General features: G+C 39.0%; 1 long non-coding RNA gene across 1 annotated transcript; it reads right to left on the reverse strand.

The window, feature by feature from the left end:
• Nucleotides 1-2,761: 2,761 nt before the first annotated feature.
• LOC108510173 lies at nucleotides 2,762-15,457 on the reverse strand. The gene is made up of 3 exons (XR_001878755.1): nucleotides 15,447-15,457; nucleotides 13,991-13,993; nucleotides 2,762-2,926 (listed from the first exon to the last, which is right to left on the reverse strand). It is a non-coding gene; the product is annotated as an uncharacterized LOC108510173 (long non-coding RNA).
• Nucleotides 15,458-18,220: the final 2,763 nt, after the last annotated feature.

The following is an 18,220-nucleotide window of genomic DNA, read 5'->3' on the forward strand; positions in this document are numbered from 1 at the left end:
TTTCTAATGTTTTAAAATTGAAAACTTAATGCTTTACATAGGTGTTCACAAACAATAGGAGTACTACATCCCTGGTTTCATTTAGATATCCAGCTTATTTTTGGATAGCGGGATGGATTGGAACAATTTATTTTATAATCTGCTAGACTATCAGGAATTATTTATATCAGATATTTATCTACACCAAATAATTGGGACCGATGGAAGAATTTCCTCAGAAACACTTGGGGAAAAAAAATATTCCATTTTCAAAAGTGTGTGCTAAGGCAAATACATGGATGATAAATGATTCTATGGACTCTTCATTTTCTAAAGAAAACTACATCTTTTTAATGTGAAGTTGCTCAAGCATTTGCCTGAAATCACTGAATTCAGTCACACATAGGAGAGAGCTTCTTTCTGAGTTAGAAATAATAATAAAGTGTTGCTGCTAGTGTGTTCCATTTTTGAATTACAAGAAAGTGGATTTACCTGGCTAAAAGTGAAAACATTGTTTCAGTTAGATTTTCACATCTGTGATTATTCACATTATTGTTACATGTAATAGCAAAATCTCAAAAAGTTTTTTGTTCTATGGCAACTTTTAGTCTTTGTTCTCTTGCATTTTTTGCTCAATCTAACATGAATTTAAACTAATAAAGTTTACAAAATACCATATAATAAATTAATATATTCATGTATGCTGTGCTTTCTTTAGTGTTTTATCACTTTGCTCTGTAAGGACATAAAAGTTATTAGTAAATAGTTCTTTTCTTCAGCTCATAAATCCTGTAAAAAAATTAGTGTCCCATATGCCGCCTTCTATTCTTTCACTTAAAGTGAAAGAAAGTTACATCTCAGACATAATCACGCAGTCCTTTCATTCCTTATTGCACTTCAACTCCTGGCTGTGGTCATACTGGCCTTGATACTGTTCATTTTGTTCTATAATCTTTTTCTACTGATACTTTTGAGACAATTTGACAGTCTTTCACACATATTTCATAAAGCAGAGTTTTAATGTAGAAACCTCCACAAGTCTGTTCTTACAGATGCAAATCCATTTTGGTTTTTCTCCTGTGGTTTGAAATTCTGAGTGCTTATCTTATAACTTGCTCATCTGTTGGCTGTACAGATTTTCTGGAAGAGTTCTTGTTTCTGAGATTTTTCTTATGATGTGGGATAAATCATTCCTTAATTATAGCAAATAAAATTCTGAATCACGTTGTGGGTTTTAGTGAATAAAACTTAATCTCATGCATTTTTCTATTTCAGCATTTAATGTATTTATTAAATATATACTTTATAGAATATAATTAATTGATATTTCTTTCCTGGATTTTATGTAATAAGATTATAAACCATATCCTTATGTACTGCTTGGCAGCTACAGCTACTACTTAGTATCACCAGAAAAGCTGAAGTGATTATGTTTCTCCAGAAGACAGCATGTTCTGAAAATGTCCATGAAAAGTATATAAAAAATATGTCTGTCTTCATGGTACAACTGGGTGGGCAATATCACAAACAGCAGAGGTTGGAAATTCATGGGGAAGGAACCAGGGACTAAACGTACTTAGATGTAGGAAAATTATGTTTAGGAATTTACAGACCTTAGCCTTGATCTCTTATTATATCTTTACCTGCACATCTGTAGCAATATTGCAACAGTGAAAGAAGCCAACAATTTAGTTTTCTTTGTGGATTTGATGGAGCAAATCAGTCTTGGAGCTGTCTAAACCATAAATGTTAAAACTTCAGGAATAAAAGTTGAAATAAAAACAACTACAGCATTCAATCTAACATGAATTTAAATTAGTTTCTCTTTCTACACGAAAGAGCCTACACCATGCCCAAATTTGTTGATGACAAGTTTTTCAACTCTTCAGCTGGGGAAATAGCAGCATTTGCCTTCCTTTTCTACAGCTTTGTTGGAATCTGCTTTTGGCCAGATGATGCTCTGCTAAATAGACTCCATACACCAGTTTCCTATGTTAATTGTTTTAATACACCCACCAGATGGACACATCCAGTCAAGGGGCCCTGTTATAGCTGGATATCCTACATACACTTATTCTCAGCACACCTTTTTCAAGTACAATTTTTGATCATACGGTTGTACACGTGAGAGAAATTCTTAGGAAGTTACTGAGTCTTCTTTAGAAACTTGTGGAGAAAGCATCTCTCTGCCTTTTCAGTATGTGAAATGAGTAAGAGACTTTTTTATTGTTACAATTTGGGAATGGAGGAGTGTTTCCAGAGAGCAAAAGGAAGAGGCATTCTGAGAAATGTGTAAACAAAAGGTTTTAAAAGTTTATCACTGTATTTATTTACCACATGTAACTCAATTACTAATAATCTGCTAAAAGATGTGATTCACCATCATGAATAGTTTGTCTTGGTAAAAGAACTAGAATTTTTACACATCATGTTTTTTTGATTAGGCTATACTAAAGTTGCTGTCCTTGGAGAATATTTTAATCTCACTAAAACTAAAGTTTGCATGGTTAAGTGAAGATCAGATTTGGCTCATTATAACTTTACCTCAATGTTTGCAAGTGTCTTCAGGATTGTGAGCAGTCCAAGCTGAAACAAGTTCAGGCAAGCTAACTTAAAGCAGAAACTAGGGCTGGAAAAGAAAGAGGCAAAACCTAGGAACCAAGGCTGAACAGATGAAGGGCAAGATTAGGAACTAGCACTTAGGAGGAGGAGGAACTAGGACAAGGTCTAGAAAGCAGAAAATTGGATCAGGATTGTAGACAGAAACTAACACTCAAGAGCAAGAATCTAGAGCACAATTACAACTAAAAGGCATTAAGCCTCCCAGAGCATCCTGTCCCATCTCATATATATTGAGACAGGTTACACCAACCAGCTGTCTCAGAGGTGAGGCCATTACCCTTTGGAAAACTAGTTACAGCCAGATGACTAAGAAAGATTGCCTGAACTGACATCTTGACTTTACAGCTTTCAATGAGAGCTGAGCTAGCAGGATGTCTTGAGTGACACGACCATCTTCTTCATCATCAGATACTAATGACTTCAACATTCTTTTTATCAGTAGTGAAGCACCATATGAGCAATAAACTGGAAAACAATTTTCCAGATGAGATGAGAAACTGGCAAACCCAGAGAAGTTTGAATCAAAGTGAACTGCAGTGATCTCTTAACGCACAGAAATGCTGAGAAAACAAGATCAACCTCAAGCCTTTCTCTAAATGGGGAAGATTTTACTCTTGGTAGCAAACTAACTAGAAATCACACACCATTGCACATACTGTCCTGATGCAACATTACATAATACATCCTGAGTACTGGTCTGGTTTTCTTTTGCAAGGCTGGTGCTAATTTCCGTTTTGGAAGGTGCAGATAAACTGAAATATCTAAACTGCCAAGTTGTTCTATGCCATAACGTAAGGCATGGCATTACATATTCTATAACACTACACCTTCTGTCCCTTTTTTGCATTTCTAACAGTTAGGAGTACCTGTTAGTAGAGCTCTCCCATGAGTTTTTACCATCTAGGAACACATGTCCATACCTACACACTTCAGCTCAAGTTGTTTACCCTCTCTGCCTCAGTGCATCCATCAGTTGGAGTGAAGGAGTATGCTCATGGGGGTCCTAAAGCATTAGTTATTTATAAGGTTAATTTGTTTTTTTCAACAGCTTTGTACAGTCTTCGATATAAATTAGGAAATTCTTGAGTTTCTTTTTCAAGAACTGTGTGACATTTCTCATACATCTTTTTTTCCATGAATATTAGCAGTACTTCCTGCATTTCAATCTGAGATACATACATACACTTCACACCACAATCAAATGGGAGAAGTAAACAACATTCAGGTATGAGTGCTTGCTTCCTGTAGGATTCTGTGGAAATCACAGATATCTCCATGTGGAATAGGACACAACTTGTTTCCTCTCAGCTGCTTGAACAACAACTTCCATTCTAGTCACTGCTGATAAATCTCTCCTAATAAAAACTGTACCAACCTTGAATCTAATGGGAAACTACATTCCTTTCTTATTCTCAGATACCTTTATACTTTTTTGTACCTCTACTATATCACCACATGTGGAATTCTATCTGGATCTTCTAGAAATTGCTCTGAAGATGTCTCAAAATGGTATCAAATTAGACATTGGAAGAAATCTCTCCAGTTTTATCCAATTTTGATCCATTTCATTGGCTCCCTACAAGGTTTCAAATGGATTTTAAAGGATTATTCTTAGACTAAAATCTAATAATCTATTAGTTTAATATAGTCAACAATTCTTAAATTTTGTGTCATCTTGAATCTTTAGCTAGCCGATCCTCTACTGCACTCCAGGTCTGACAAAGACAGCAGCACAATAGAGTTTCTCTGCATAGCCCCACAACTATGTCATTGCATTTAATCTTCTCTAATTGCTGTGCAAATGAGTCCCATTTCCATATTCATTCATCTTTGGAATTTTTGCTGAGATTATTAATATAGAGTCGTAGCTTTCGAAAAGTGGAGATAGAGATTGTAGGAGTCCAAGCCATATAGTACTAGACTAACTCTGAAGCAGGAATTTACCATGGATAACCCTTCATATACCATCCTCAATCCCTTGATAAACTGCATATTCTCTTTCTAGCTATTTCAAAAGGTGTAGACAGCAGGTGCCAGGTTGCCTTTTAATTGCACCCCATGGCTTTGGATTTCACAGCCTAATGGCAGGAGATCAGTTACACTGTGTTGACATAGTTTAGCAACAAGCTAAATAAAGACATTTTTGTTTTTCTGGCTCCTTAATCCTTGTGAGAAGTGTTGGCTATCATTTTAGTTCTGTGCCCCACAAGGCTTTCCAAGTTTTCCAGTCTTGTACATTGTACCCATTCCTATGTACAGAATCAGGGCAGACTACTGGTGTGAACATGTTTGTTGGTTTGTAATGAAGTGTCTTTGTATTGGGGAAACTAAGCCTTTAATTAAAACCAGCTGGCACTATAAACTGTTTCATGCTCCATAATACTTGCCGTGGTTTTCAGTTAGAGATATGTAAAATCAGGGTTTTTCTTCATCCTAACTGAAAACTCTGTTGATGGTTTTCTGCTTAAAGGTGGAGTGCTCCATCCCACCCGAGAGATGAGTAAAACAACTACATTATAACATTTTTGTATCCCAAATGCTGCAGCATTTGCCTCACAGAGAGTTTTACAAAAGAACAAATAAACCATGTGACAGCCATCTTGTTACTGTTTCTGCATTTTCAATCAGCCAATTCCTTTGGGTTATAATAAATGTAAATACAGAGTCCAAAATTTCAGCAAATATCATGCTTCTCGATAGTATGTGTATGGACAGTTGATAAGGAAGAGTGGTCAGATGAGCACAGTTCTGAGACATAAGAGATCAAGAAGAGAAGTACAACATCACCATTAAAATAATATCTCCCATAAGCAAAATCCAGTCATAATTATTTTACATTTCAGTTATGAGTTAGCTTTGCTAATGCTATTTCATTATTTCCATTCTCATGAAATCTATTCCCCCAAATTAAGTGAGTTTGCCCACAACATTGTGTTTGTGAAACTGCAAATATGAACCTGTTAAGTATTTGCAGAAAGAGACTAGAGTGATTAATAAGGCAAAAGATTAGGAGCGAGGCCAATCTGGGTCCTAATCCCAGCTGAGCCACTTATGGTGTAACCTTGGAGAAGTTACTTGACCTTCATGTTTCTCAGCAAACTCTGCTGGAAATTGGATACCAGCTGGACCTCAGAGGATACAAGACAGTCTGCTGAAGTCCTCCCAATTAGCAGTGTTAGAATAACAGTGAGCAGGCTTGCATTACTATTGTGGGGTATATGCACATAAGTCAAGGATTAATGACCTTCTTTCCCTTTCCTGAAAAGGCTAAACTGATCCTAAGAGGTGATCTACACACTACGTCCTGTCCAATTGCTGGCTGTATCAAACATTAAAATAATGGTGCATATGAGGCAATTAAGATTTAAAAAGATTCCAACTCTTCCCTTCCACCCAGCATTCTTCTGCACTTCCAGCAAGGACATTTATCAGATTATCTGATTAGTATGATTAGATTTATAGGCCCAGACTCTGAGCTGCATCCATGATGAACTATCTGCAGTTCTTTAATATGAGATCAGTTCTATGCAACTGGAAAAGGCAAGTCCAAGAATTGGCAATCCCTTAGCTGAAGTATCAGTCTGGCCACATTTACTCCAAACACACCTGCCAATGATCCTATGCCAGTGACTTTATATCATAAAGAAATTCCTCTTGTCAAGTGTATCCCAAAGTCCTTTCAAACAACTAAGTTATTTTCCTGAACTGAGCCTAAATTTTCCACTTGTATGCTAGTAATATTTGTTCTGCTTTTATTTAAAAGAAAAAAAAAAGGAAAGGAAAGAAAGAAAAAAAAATGAGATATAGGAAAGCAAAAACACAAAGCACACCAGTCCCACATAATCCTCAGACTTCATGGTTCACTGAAGGGAGGATAGTGAGAAGAAGAGTGTGCTCAATATGACTGCCATTATATATAGTTCAAACATGGTTTCATCCAGGTATCAATAAAAGAAAAATCAAAACCTAATACATAAACATGGAAGTAATCTGAAAACACAAATGATAAATCAGCACCATATTATCGTATGAAATCTTCCATATTTACTATAAAAGAGAAGATAGTTCTCCATAAATTATTAGAACAGTAGCTAATTTGTTACAGTATAATAACTAATACAAAATGTCAAAATTATCAAATTTTGAAGAAGTTGTGATGTGCAAGCTTAAATAAAATATCCAGCATTTTGTTTTTTATTGCAGTCCTCAGTCAGTACATTTGTTGGTTTTTTTGTTTATTCACAATGGTATAGAGCTGTACTTTCCAAAACAAATACGCACCACCTTTCTTACAAAAAAAAGTCTTTGAAACTGCTCTATGTGACAATACATGCCCCTTTAAGCCTTGTGGGGGAAGGAGAGTAGGGAATTCTGACAGATAACTGCTATTGTGTTGCAAAGTTCTCCATCCATTATTTACTGTTCTATTATTTTACAACCAAATTATTTTCCAGCAGAGCAATGGAGACACACACATCCTTGAGTGCAGTCTTGTTGTTAGTGCTTATTTGTCTGCTAAATAAAAAACTAATACACCTATCTTACTTCTTTTACATCCTCTCTGTATGGGATCGTGTAGGGCCATAAAAGACCTCAGTTGTTCAGTTTAACCAACAGATGACTTATCTAAATATGCAGATACAACACAGATGCAAATACTATACCAGCAAAGAAAAAGTAGAGAAGAAATGATGTCCAGATGTCCACAGTCTGATAGGATTTTTTCTGCAGTTGGTGCAGCTAATGCCTCATCAATTTTTCCTCTATGCCAGGACCACCAGGTCAGCAGGATCTGCTGGTAAATTTTGCGAGGATCAGCTCTTCAGGGAAGCAGATAACATCTCAAGGTTTGGCACTCAGCATCACATCTTCTTAGATGGAAAATGTGCTGCCACATTCCTGCTGCTTTCCAAGAGATCTGGCGAACATCTACAAACATAGGATCTCTACAGGAATATGGGAAAATTTCACATTTCTGCAGTGTTTGGAAGTCCCAGTAAAATGTATCCAGGGAAATAAACCAAACTTCAGCTCATCTTCTAGGAGGCCCTCCTTTTCAGTGTCCCATTGCCATGATATAGTTCACAGCAAAATCTGACATTTGGTAGGCACTACATTGTCTGTGTCAGAAAAGGTACAAGTGCTACCTATAGAGTTGTGGTAGCATTTATTCCACCTTTCAGATTTGTAATTTTCCACCTTGTTCTACACCTGACTGAGAAACTCTCGGAAAGAACCCGTGCCCTATTCCTAACCCATGTCCCTGATCAAAGCAAGGAAGAATGTCAGCCTTTGCCAATGCAGCTAGAAAAATTAGATACATATACTGAAATCTTGTTCTCTTTAAAACCAAAGAGTATTTTATGCTTGAAGTTTAATCAGGTAGAACTGGTCCTGAAAGACTTGGTATATGATTTAGAGAATTAAAAGATACTAAATTGCCATTCCCAAGGACACCAAGAGTAGAATTAATCCAAAATAAACAGGATATGTCAACTGGAGATGCCTGTCTTTCTCCATTAACTATAGAGCAAATGTAAACAACTATTTCTTAATTATGTATTTAACCATTAGATAACTAAAGGTACCTGGGCCGAGTACCATCTTTAATGGGATAAGAACACAGTAATGCACATCCACACATCACATACCAATAGCATCACTTTTTAGAAGCCATCTTCCATCATTTGGTGTGAAGGCTTCAGTCCTTGGCTGAATGTCTTGCAAAAGTTCAGTCAGAAATGAGGATCAGGTTAGGAAACGTTTAAACAAATTGGACATACAGTCCCTGGCACCTGACAGGATGCACCCTATGAGTGCTGAAGGAGCTGGTTGAAGCCATTACAAGACCACTTTTGATAACTTCTGAAAAGTTCATAAAGGAATTAGTCAAAATTAAAACAGTCAAAAACTTAATAATCGAACTATCTAAGACCTTTAAACATGTTATTTCATCCATCTCAACAAAACTGTTTATCAGTGAAGATTTTTTTTATAAAAAGTTTATTAGCAGAGATTATTTTATTTAAAAAGTCAGTGTTTAAACAGTAGTTTATAACAGCACCACTTTGGACCAACTCTGCTTTTAAGTGTTAATTGGATGCTGGATTGCTGACATAGGTGTGATCAGATTAGTTCCTTGGATGGAACTGCAGAAATGTTTGGTCAGGATTTTATGCTCATGATGGTTAATCTGTTATTTTGTCCTAATGCTTTTATATTTCTTGAAAACAGAAGCTAAGCTGCCATTGAACCCCTTAATTTAGCTCCACTGTGCACATGCAGCCCTTGCTCCAGTTTCAGAGAACAACTATGGATTTGAGTAGGGCTGTGTAGAGAGGGACAACGTTGTCTGTGAGTCAGAAAACATGAAGTGGACAGGACAGGATTACTGCAATAGTAAGAACAGCTTTGTGCAGTAAATGCAGTTGCATTGGTATGCTGGAGAATACAGTTTTATGCCTGCCTTTTCTAGAAGTCCCTTGCCTGGTATGCTGACTAGGCCCCTGAAACACCATGTTACCTCTGTTTGGAATGTCAGTGTCTCATTTTCTGAATAAAAGCTACTTACATTCCCAGCATGCAGAAACACACAGCAGTTGGATCTGCCACCCACTGTCAATATGCATAGTGAAGTATCATGCTGAATTCTTTGAAGAATTACCTTCCAGTTTTCTTAAATCAGGCACCCAACGCTAATTTCAATTTTATTCTCCTCGTGCCCTACATCCACTTCTGTAAGAGGAAGGCAAAACTTATCTCAAAGATTTTGTAAAGAAAACTATTAATGAAGAGACAGATATACTTGTAACCATCACACGCCCATGAGAAAATTCCAACTTAACTTTTCAAAAGGGATCTAACTAAACTGCAGTGAGTGAAGTATAGGTAGATGCTTCATGCAAAACAATGAGAAAGAAGTAGCATCATGAATAGCTACTTAGTAAGCAAACACTGTTCTTCCTGTGCATCGAGTGAGGCAGAAATCCTGCAGGAAACAAAACAAGCCTCCTGGGGATATGTGGTCTGTCCTGCTCCAGGCTGCAGTGATCAGGCTCAACAGGGACACTACAACAGCCCTGTCTGCTTTATTTCATATCCCTTCCACACACACCCCCTAAATAAGCAAGCCACCCTGTTTTACTCTTTCCTCACTGGCCTCTGTTTTGCTGACCCTATCCTTACTTGAGAATTTCAGCCTCGGTCAGCACATCCCCACCACTGTCCTTTAAAATTTTCAACTACAGGGAGTACCCCACACTCCCTGTTCACATCTTTTCCTTGTAGTCCCTCTTGTTACTGCATTGCTATTTTAGCCTTGGGTTGGCCCACTCCTTTCCCTGTCTGCAATGCCAGCAGTTTCTCACACTATAAGCCCGTGTTACCAGTGAGGAGTGAGGGCAGCTCCAGCCCGAAGTCCTGCTGTTGCCAGCACCACAACAGCTGAGGAGCAGCACAGCGTGCACATGTGCCTTTGGCTTTGTGGCACACACCTCATCTCCCTCACCGAAGGGTACAGTGGTGTTTGCAGTGAGGTGGAATACACTCCTCCTCTCACTGGCTGGTGGCACGAGATCTGGTCCCTCTTCATCACCTGTGCTACAGGCAGGTCCGTATTGAACACCAAACCTTGAAACAACTCTCCTGGCGACAGACTCCAGGGGCCATTGCTGTGGTGTCTTTCCAACTGATTCACTTTACCTTCCCAAGGCACCCAATCATTTAGTGTAAACCACCGTCCAACACCCTTGACAGAGATGATGTAAAAAACTAAAGGCTGTATCATAAAGGCTGTGCTGAAAATGTCAGACTAAAGGACCACTCAACCCAGTATCTCTATCACTGTCTAAGTAAGTTCACAGAGAGGAGCACAGACCAGAGCAAGATGCTTCCTCAAAAAATCCCAACATCTAAGGATTTGTAGCTAACCACCAGCTAATGGTTGTATCCCTGCCTGTTATAACTCCTAACAACTCTTTTAATCCATCAATTTCTCTGATTATTTATTTGAAGTCACCTATCTGGCAGATGATAACACACAGGGAGCAATCATTTTGTTTTCCTATGCTACATGTTATTATCATATTCTTTGCCTATCTGTCTTTACATAGAAAAAAATAATTATCTATTTAATTATTCTTTATATTCAAACCATCCTATGTATTGATCCTTATCAGCACTCCGGTTTTCTTTGAGAGGGGAGAACTGAACTGCATCCAGTATTTAAGATGTGAGCACACCAAGAACATCTAAATGCAAAACTATGTTAGCTCATTTCTTTTTTTAGTATTTTCCTAATAATTCTTGAATTCTGTCTCCTTTTTAGTGGCCATTCAGCACTGAGGTTACATTTTTACATGCTTGCCTGTTGAAGTTCCTGAACAGTACCAGCTAGTTCAGTCTCCATCACTATGTATTTAAAGCTGAGATTGGTTCTTGCCATGTGCATGACCTTGACCCATATCTACACAAATGTCATTGTCCATTTAATCACCTGATAATAGCATGAAAGTTTTTTGCCATTCTTCAGAAGAACCTCCTGTCTTCATTAATTTCAGTTTTACTAAGTATCACCAGCAAACTTGACTTGGCAGCCTCAATTACTTTTTTTAAAGTAATTAATATGCTAAGTTTATAAACATACTTACAAGCAAATAGATTTTTTTCCAATAATAATGGTAAAAGTTCCCCAAAGATTAAAAATGCTTATGACATGCATTTACCTTCTTTACTTGAAGTTCATTAATTTCTGCATGAAAATTTCAAAGCCAGATTCCAAATCTTTAACAGGAAAGGCAGCAGAAAATGTTGTCTGAATAAGAAGTGCCAGAACTCTGTATTTTTTGTTGTTTCCATCCTCAAACATTTCCCTTGCACTTTCACCATCTCTTATATCTTTTCCTATAAAATTACCTTCTTATTTTGTTACTTTCCATCTGCTCCTGTTTACATTTTTATCTTGGATTTTTCTCTTCCTTTCAGTGTCCTTTTTTTGTTTATTCTGCTTCATGAGTTTCTACCCTTTTTTTTTTGCTTGTTTTGTAGGATCCTCTGCAGTTCTGTGTTTTTCCATTATTATGATTACAACCATTCCATCATTTAATGCTTATTATTTTTACTGCCCTACTGAATCAATAAACATTCCTATAAGCCCTGATGGATCTGACAAAGAGCTGAACACTTGGCCTAAGTCAGTGACAAAACATAATAGGGAAAAATAGTGGGTGTGAAACTGCAATGTAAGAGCAAAAGAGTTAAGGGGAGTAAGCTGAAACCATAGCGTGTCAGTCACTTGGCTCTGCTGACTGGAGATGCTACATTGTTTGAGAGGCAATGTGGAACTTCAAGGAGTTGTTAGATTTTCCACCAGTATATAAGGGGGAAAAAAAGTACTTGTAGAAAATTAGTTACTGAATAAATAAAAAAATCATAGAAGAGATGCTTCAGAAGTGTCTTAGGGCAAAGCTAACATGCCAGTTTGGTGTCATTCCCACCTAGCCCCCACTTACTCTGACATAACTGGGGAAAAGGGACACACATGTTACTCCTTGGAGATGTGTTCACAGCTGCCTTTAGCATGTATTATGGAAATTGGATGTTGTCCCCTGATATTAAATCTGCCCTCAAACCTGGAAAACAGACTTTTTAATTACAACTAACATTATCTCCTTATCCTGGTTACAGAGCAGTCTGTAGTGCATTTCTCTGTCTGCCAGCTAAACTCTCCAGAACTCAGTCTTGCCTCCTTCTCTGTGTTTGATGGGACAGGAAGAGCAGACTTAAAGGAAGACACCAAGAAAATACAGTATACCAGCAATAGGTATATCAAGTGTTTAAGACTTGCCACATTCAGCTCTGAACATCTGATAAACCAAGGAACAGCTGAGGTAAGTATGCTAATTCTTGTAACAGCCCTGCAGGGAAAGAAGAAAAAGGGGTCTGAGGATGTTGATGTGACATATGGGGCAGCCAGGTTGAAGTTGCTTCCAGTTTCAGAAGCAGAGGGAGTAAGCATCCTTTTGGAAGGCTAAAAACCTAGCTACAACACAACCTGTGGATAAAAGGTTCATCTCATTCCTCATCCAAGAAGGCAAAGTCAACCTTCTTCAAAGAATAAATTATTTTTATTATTATATATGCTTCTCTGAAGAATAAATAATAGGAAACCTCAACCCATATAATGCAGAAGGACATCTCCACAGCAGTAACAGGTTTTCTTACCTTGGATGGGGGAACCAGCTTTTCAAGTGCTTCAGTATTTGTACTCAAAATTAAAAACAAACAAACAAAAATAAAACAAACAAAACCCCCAAACAAATAGGGGAAAAAACGAAGCCAAAACCAAAAAAGCCACCAGACCTCCTTGATGTACAGGAAAAATAAGTGAAACAAAATCCTACATTTGTTAAGGATTCCCTAATCCCTCTAAAGAGATCTGTGTATCCTGTCCAGAGCAGCAGAAGCATTAAAGATGGAAGATCAATATAAAATAGTCAGTTTTTCTGAGCAGTGATTTTGGCATTAAAAGCCCGGAAATCGCTGCAAGAAAATTAACCTCTACGCAGTGTTCTGTAACAAAGAAATTTTAAAAAAAAATTGTCTGACCATGCTGCCTGAAAAATTACAAGAATATAACATTAAATATGAAAACAAATAAAATGCAAAGCAATCAAAGCAAACATGAATATTTTTCCTTCACAGCAGCAATGAGAAATCACATCTTGTGAGCATATAACTGATTTAGAACATAATTCTGCAGAAGCTTCCAAGAGTGTAGAAGAGACTCATGCAAGCAAAAGCTTGCATAAGTTGCGTGTTCAGCAATGCCGGTAACAAACTCAGTGCACAATAATGAAGACTTTAAACCTGTTGGGCAGTAGAACAGGTTATTTTGGTATCCTTAACACCTATTCTATTTTGATGTGCTGCCAAACACGGAGTTGCAACACCTTTCTGAAGCTGACTGTGATACCTACATTGCTTTCAGCTAAAGGAGGGTAATGTCCCTTTGTTTAAAAATAGCTAAAACAATGGAAAACCACCATCCCCAGAAGAGGTCTCTGGAGAAAATGGACAGGAATACTGGGGGGGGGGGTTTCCAAGGATCTGCTAAAGGTGAGAGTGGTGAAAGACCGGTTTATATAGCAAGATAATTGAGAGATTAAAAACAGAAGAAATATCCAAGGAGCACTCCAAGAGAACAGCAAAGTCATTACACAGGGCTGTTGCTGCAATTTTTCTGATACTTTATTTTTGCATAGTCTTCAAAAGAGAGACAGAAAAATAGCATGGTTGCTATGAAACTGCTTCCTGTTCTTTGGTTACTCTCTATCTACAGGATGCAAAAACAGGATGGCTCCAGAAAAAACCCAGCCACCTTCATCTCCACTGTCTTCTCCTGAAAGTGATAATACCCAAACTATAAGGTACGGCGGATTAGTGGGATTTGGGGAGACCTCCAGGCCTTAGGATGCTGGCCCCATAACCTGTGAGGTGAATGCCCTTCCCCCCGCCCCTGCACGTGGCCCGGCGACCCTGCAAGGAGCACACACAGACCACACAAGGAGGGACGGAGGAAAGAGGAAGTTTATTGTGGGGTTGGGGTTTATAAGGCTTTTAGGAGGGTCAAAAGGGGACCAATCACAAGGTCAGGGTCACACAGAAAAAACCATCAGGTAAAGGGTCAACAACCAATAGAAAGGGATTAACAAAGGACCAATGAGAAACACCTCAGGACACCTTCCCAGGACACTCTGTGTGAGACAATAGCTTCACAGGGGGTGTCTGGGAGAGGGAGACAGTGACACTGCAGAAATACAAAAAGCCATTTTGAAACATGTTTAAACCACAGTAAAAACTTCTGTCTCCATAATGTTTGAGCTGTTTTCCTCACCAATCCATCTCTGACAGGACTCCTTCCATCCTGCATATGGCAAATACATTGCCACAATAAGGAAGCTGTAGGAAAGGGTGAGGCTGTTTGCAAGAAAAAAACCCTTGAGTTGGTCTTATAATTTAGCAGGGAGAAAACTATAGGTGCTTGCAAAAAGAAGTCACTTAGGAATTATGGTCTGAAGAAATTAAAGTAAGAGCTGATTATTTCACAGAAGGAATTAACCAATTTCAAAGGTTTCCTGGAAAACAAAACTCCTTCCATGAGGACATTGATTGCTGGAAAGCAACAGTAACCACCCAGCCATGCAGAAAAGACAAGTATCATCACTTACTGGCGGAAACAGCAACACAGACCATCAGGGTGGCCTATATTCTGTGGAACAATTTCTCCAGAAAAAAGGAAAGTCAAAAAATAGCTTTGGCCAGCTTGAAACTTGCTAGACATTCTCAATGAATGGGATATATAGCTACACCAACCAGAAAATACCAGCATTTCTCTGCCCCATGAGTAACACACAGATATCCAGAAGATCAAGAGCAGACCTGTGGCACGACACAAGAGCCCATTTCTTTAAGTGCAATTCTATAAGTTGCCTTGCAAGACTTCAGGAGATGTAATACTACAGTTCAAATTAATAGTTTTGGAGAGAAACAAAATAAGAGAGATTAATTTGTGAAACCTCCTGCTCTTTGTGTTTTTTGCAGTGCTGCAAAATATGTTGCCAGAAGAAAAGTGTGTTCATCAGATTCTTTTTAAAGGCATCTGTCAGTCTGAGTGAGACAAGGTGGGAGTGGGAAAGGGAAGGCTCTCTCCAAACAGGTGGGCAGTGGACAAACAAGATTTTACTCTGGGTAGATTCAGTAGAGATACTACAGATTAATTGACAGCAGACTAGTTTACTGCTGCATGTAGGGCTTGGATTTGCAGAGTAACAGATCACAAGAACAACAGAACTATGAACAGAAAGCAGCTAGTACTAAAGAAGATGAAAGTCAAACATTGGAAGAAAAAAACAATGGAAATATTAATACCCTTCTGTGAAAAGCCTTCTGTGAAATACCCTTCTATGAAATGGGCTACACAAATGCAGCTTTTAACAGGATTCAATACCAAGATTTTCTGAAGTGCAAGGAAGCTTTGCACTTGCATTTCCTGAGTCTTTGTATTTCATCCTGTAATCTAAGTTCACTACCAGAAAAAAAACCACTTCAATCGTCTTTCACTCACCTACATTTCACTAAGTGTAATATTTTAATTCTTGTTGTTTCCAGATTAAAGCTTCCTGTTCTTAGTAGATTGTCTGAAATTCTCCTACTATCACCAAAAAACTATTGAGCAGGATTTGTGATCTCAAGCTCCTGCCTTGAAGAAAAGCAGGTGCTTCATGATCATGGTAGCTAGAACTCCAGTAAGCAGAAAGAGCAAAAGAGACAAAACTGCCTTCTAATTATCTAATACCCACAGAAAAACAAAATGGCTACTAAGCGAGGTGATTGGAGAAAGAAGGGATGAACTATTAGTCCAGTTTTCCTTAACACTCAATAACTACTGTTATCACTCTGAAACAGAAGGTCTCAGTACCTGTACTGCCTGCCTGGTTCTCTGCTCAGATATTACTGCCACAGTGGCCAGTCTGGATGCAAGCCTCTCAGTTTGTTTCTCAAGTAGGAATCTCAAATTCAAGCAATGCAATGGTAATGCTAACTCCCTCCTGCAACCACAGCTGTCCCCTTTTTATGTAATGGTCCCCTCTCTCCCTCTTCGCCCCTTTCCACTGGAGAAGAACCAAGAAGTGTCTGATTGAGCCCCAGGCAGACACAGTTCATTCACCTAAAAGACCCCCCCAGCAGAGGGTTTTCCCAGGGATGTGAGCCAAGCCAGTGAAAACACATGAACTTCACTGTTTAGAACCACAGACATTACAGTACCTGTTGGCCTTTATCATTTACACAACAAAATCTATGTCTGGGAGGTCTCCTGAATTTCGCAGTTGGTTTGTTTCTGATCATCTGTTTTGCAATCACCAAGGGGTACTTGGTCCCCTGCAGTCAGCTGCTTGCTTTTGGTCCACAAAATTAGGCATCCAGTGAGAGGAGATGGGAATAAAAACATGCCAGAAAGTCACCTTCCCTCCTGTCTTCCTTTGGATGCACAGCAGAAGCATACAAAGCAGACCAGCACTGGCCAGTGAGCGCAGCAATGCCCGCAGTGTTCCACCACCTCGAGGTGTAGCAGTGCTCAGAGCTCTAGGAAGCGTTAGTCAGTTGCATTGCAGTGGTGGCAAATGGAACCTCAGGGAGATTAAAGAGATTAAATGACCTGCTCACAGTCAGATAAGTGACATCTTGCAAAGCTAACATGTAAATCCAAACCATCAATATACCAGTTTAACACATAATAACCAGGCCGCTCACCTCTTCAGTTTTTTCAAGAGTTTGTCCCTCAGAGCTGGTGTAGACCTGTAAAAGTTTGCCCCCGTTTTTTCCAGTGTTCTTCAATCTTTTCCAGTCTGATGCAGAGGGGCTACAGTCAGACTATTCTGAGGGCTCGCAGGTGTTGAGTAATACATTTGGTGCATGTAGCTGGGTGTGCAAGATGCAAGTTGAGCTCTGGGTGGTGGGAGTCCGAGAAAAGAGGCCGTGAACAGCCTCCCTTTGCATAACAAAAGGCCTGCGGCACCGGCCGGGGCAGCGGACGCTCGGATACCGGAGGAACCGATGGCTTCAGACTTTCACGCGCACAGACTGTAAGGACACAAAACCCCCAGGATTTCCTTTGTTCAGGGGTCCTCCTCGGAGGGTCAGTCTCGAGCTGACTATTCCTTTGTTGAGCCAAGATTAAATTATTTTAAGGATCCATAGGTCTGAGACTCTGCTATGGGAAAGCTGGGGTCGAGCCGGTAAGGAAACCTGGTCTGACTGTGAGTGTGGTGAGTGCAGGGAGTCAAGCGGGGCACCCGTCGGCTCGCTGGAGCCGCCGCTGCGATGGGACCTCGGTCCCAGCTCAGGTGGTGCGAGAGTGACCGACAGAGTGGCTCCTGGATGGTCGGACAGGACCATCCAGTTTCCTGTGGAAACTTTCCTTAACACAGATACATATTTCAGTGTGATCTTAAAGATACTTAGTCCAGGCTTTCCAGATGAAGAGCAAACAGAGGTTTCAACTCTCCAAATATCAGTAAATTCAACACCAAGTCATCTTAGGTAGAACATGACTATGTCAACAGTCAGGACCGAGCAACACAATTTAAAAAAATGTGCATTGTGTGGTCATCCAACCACAACCCAGAGCTCCGAGCTAAAGAGGAAAGACTCTGCTTATTACAAATTTCATTCAACTTAATCTTTTAACTGTCTACACAGTGTTTTCATATGTGTGTTTTCTATATATCTATATATACTTAAAGCTTTTTTCCTCCCATTGTTAGAGGTTTAAGAACAAAAAGCTGAAAATGTGGTCAAAGCATTTAACTGTAAGTAGTTATCAAAAGTAAATAAATCAAAGACCATGGAGACACATTTGCCAAAGAGTAGGAGGAAACTATGAAGAATTTTGCTTGAAAGAGTGTAGTCATGCTGAAGAGCAAGTTCAGACTAGTTTGGAGAGCCGGTAACAAGGAAACCATGTTTACCTTGATTTATTCTGAACGAGGCCAGTGAGTGATTTCTCATTTTTCATGAAAGTGGTAAGTGTTCTACTCTAACTGATCCCAGCAGAATTTTC

This window comes from Lepidothrix coronata, unplaced genomic scaffold, assembly GCF_001604755.1.
Source record: "Lepidothrix coronata isolate B3197 unplaced genomic scaffold, Lepidothrix_coronata-1.0 Scaffold8, whole genome shotgun sequence".
Taxonomy (NCBI): Eukaryota; Metazoa; Chordata; class Aves; order Passeriformes; family Pipridae; genus Lepidothrix; species Lepidothrix coronata.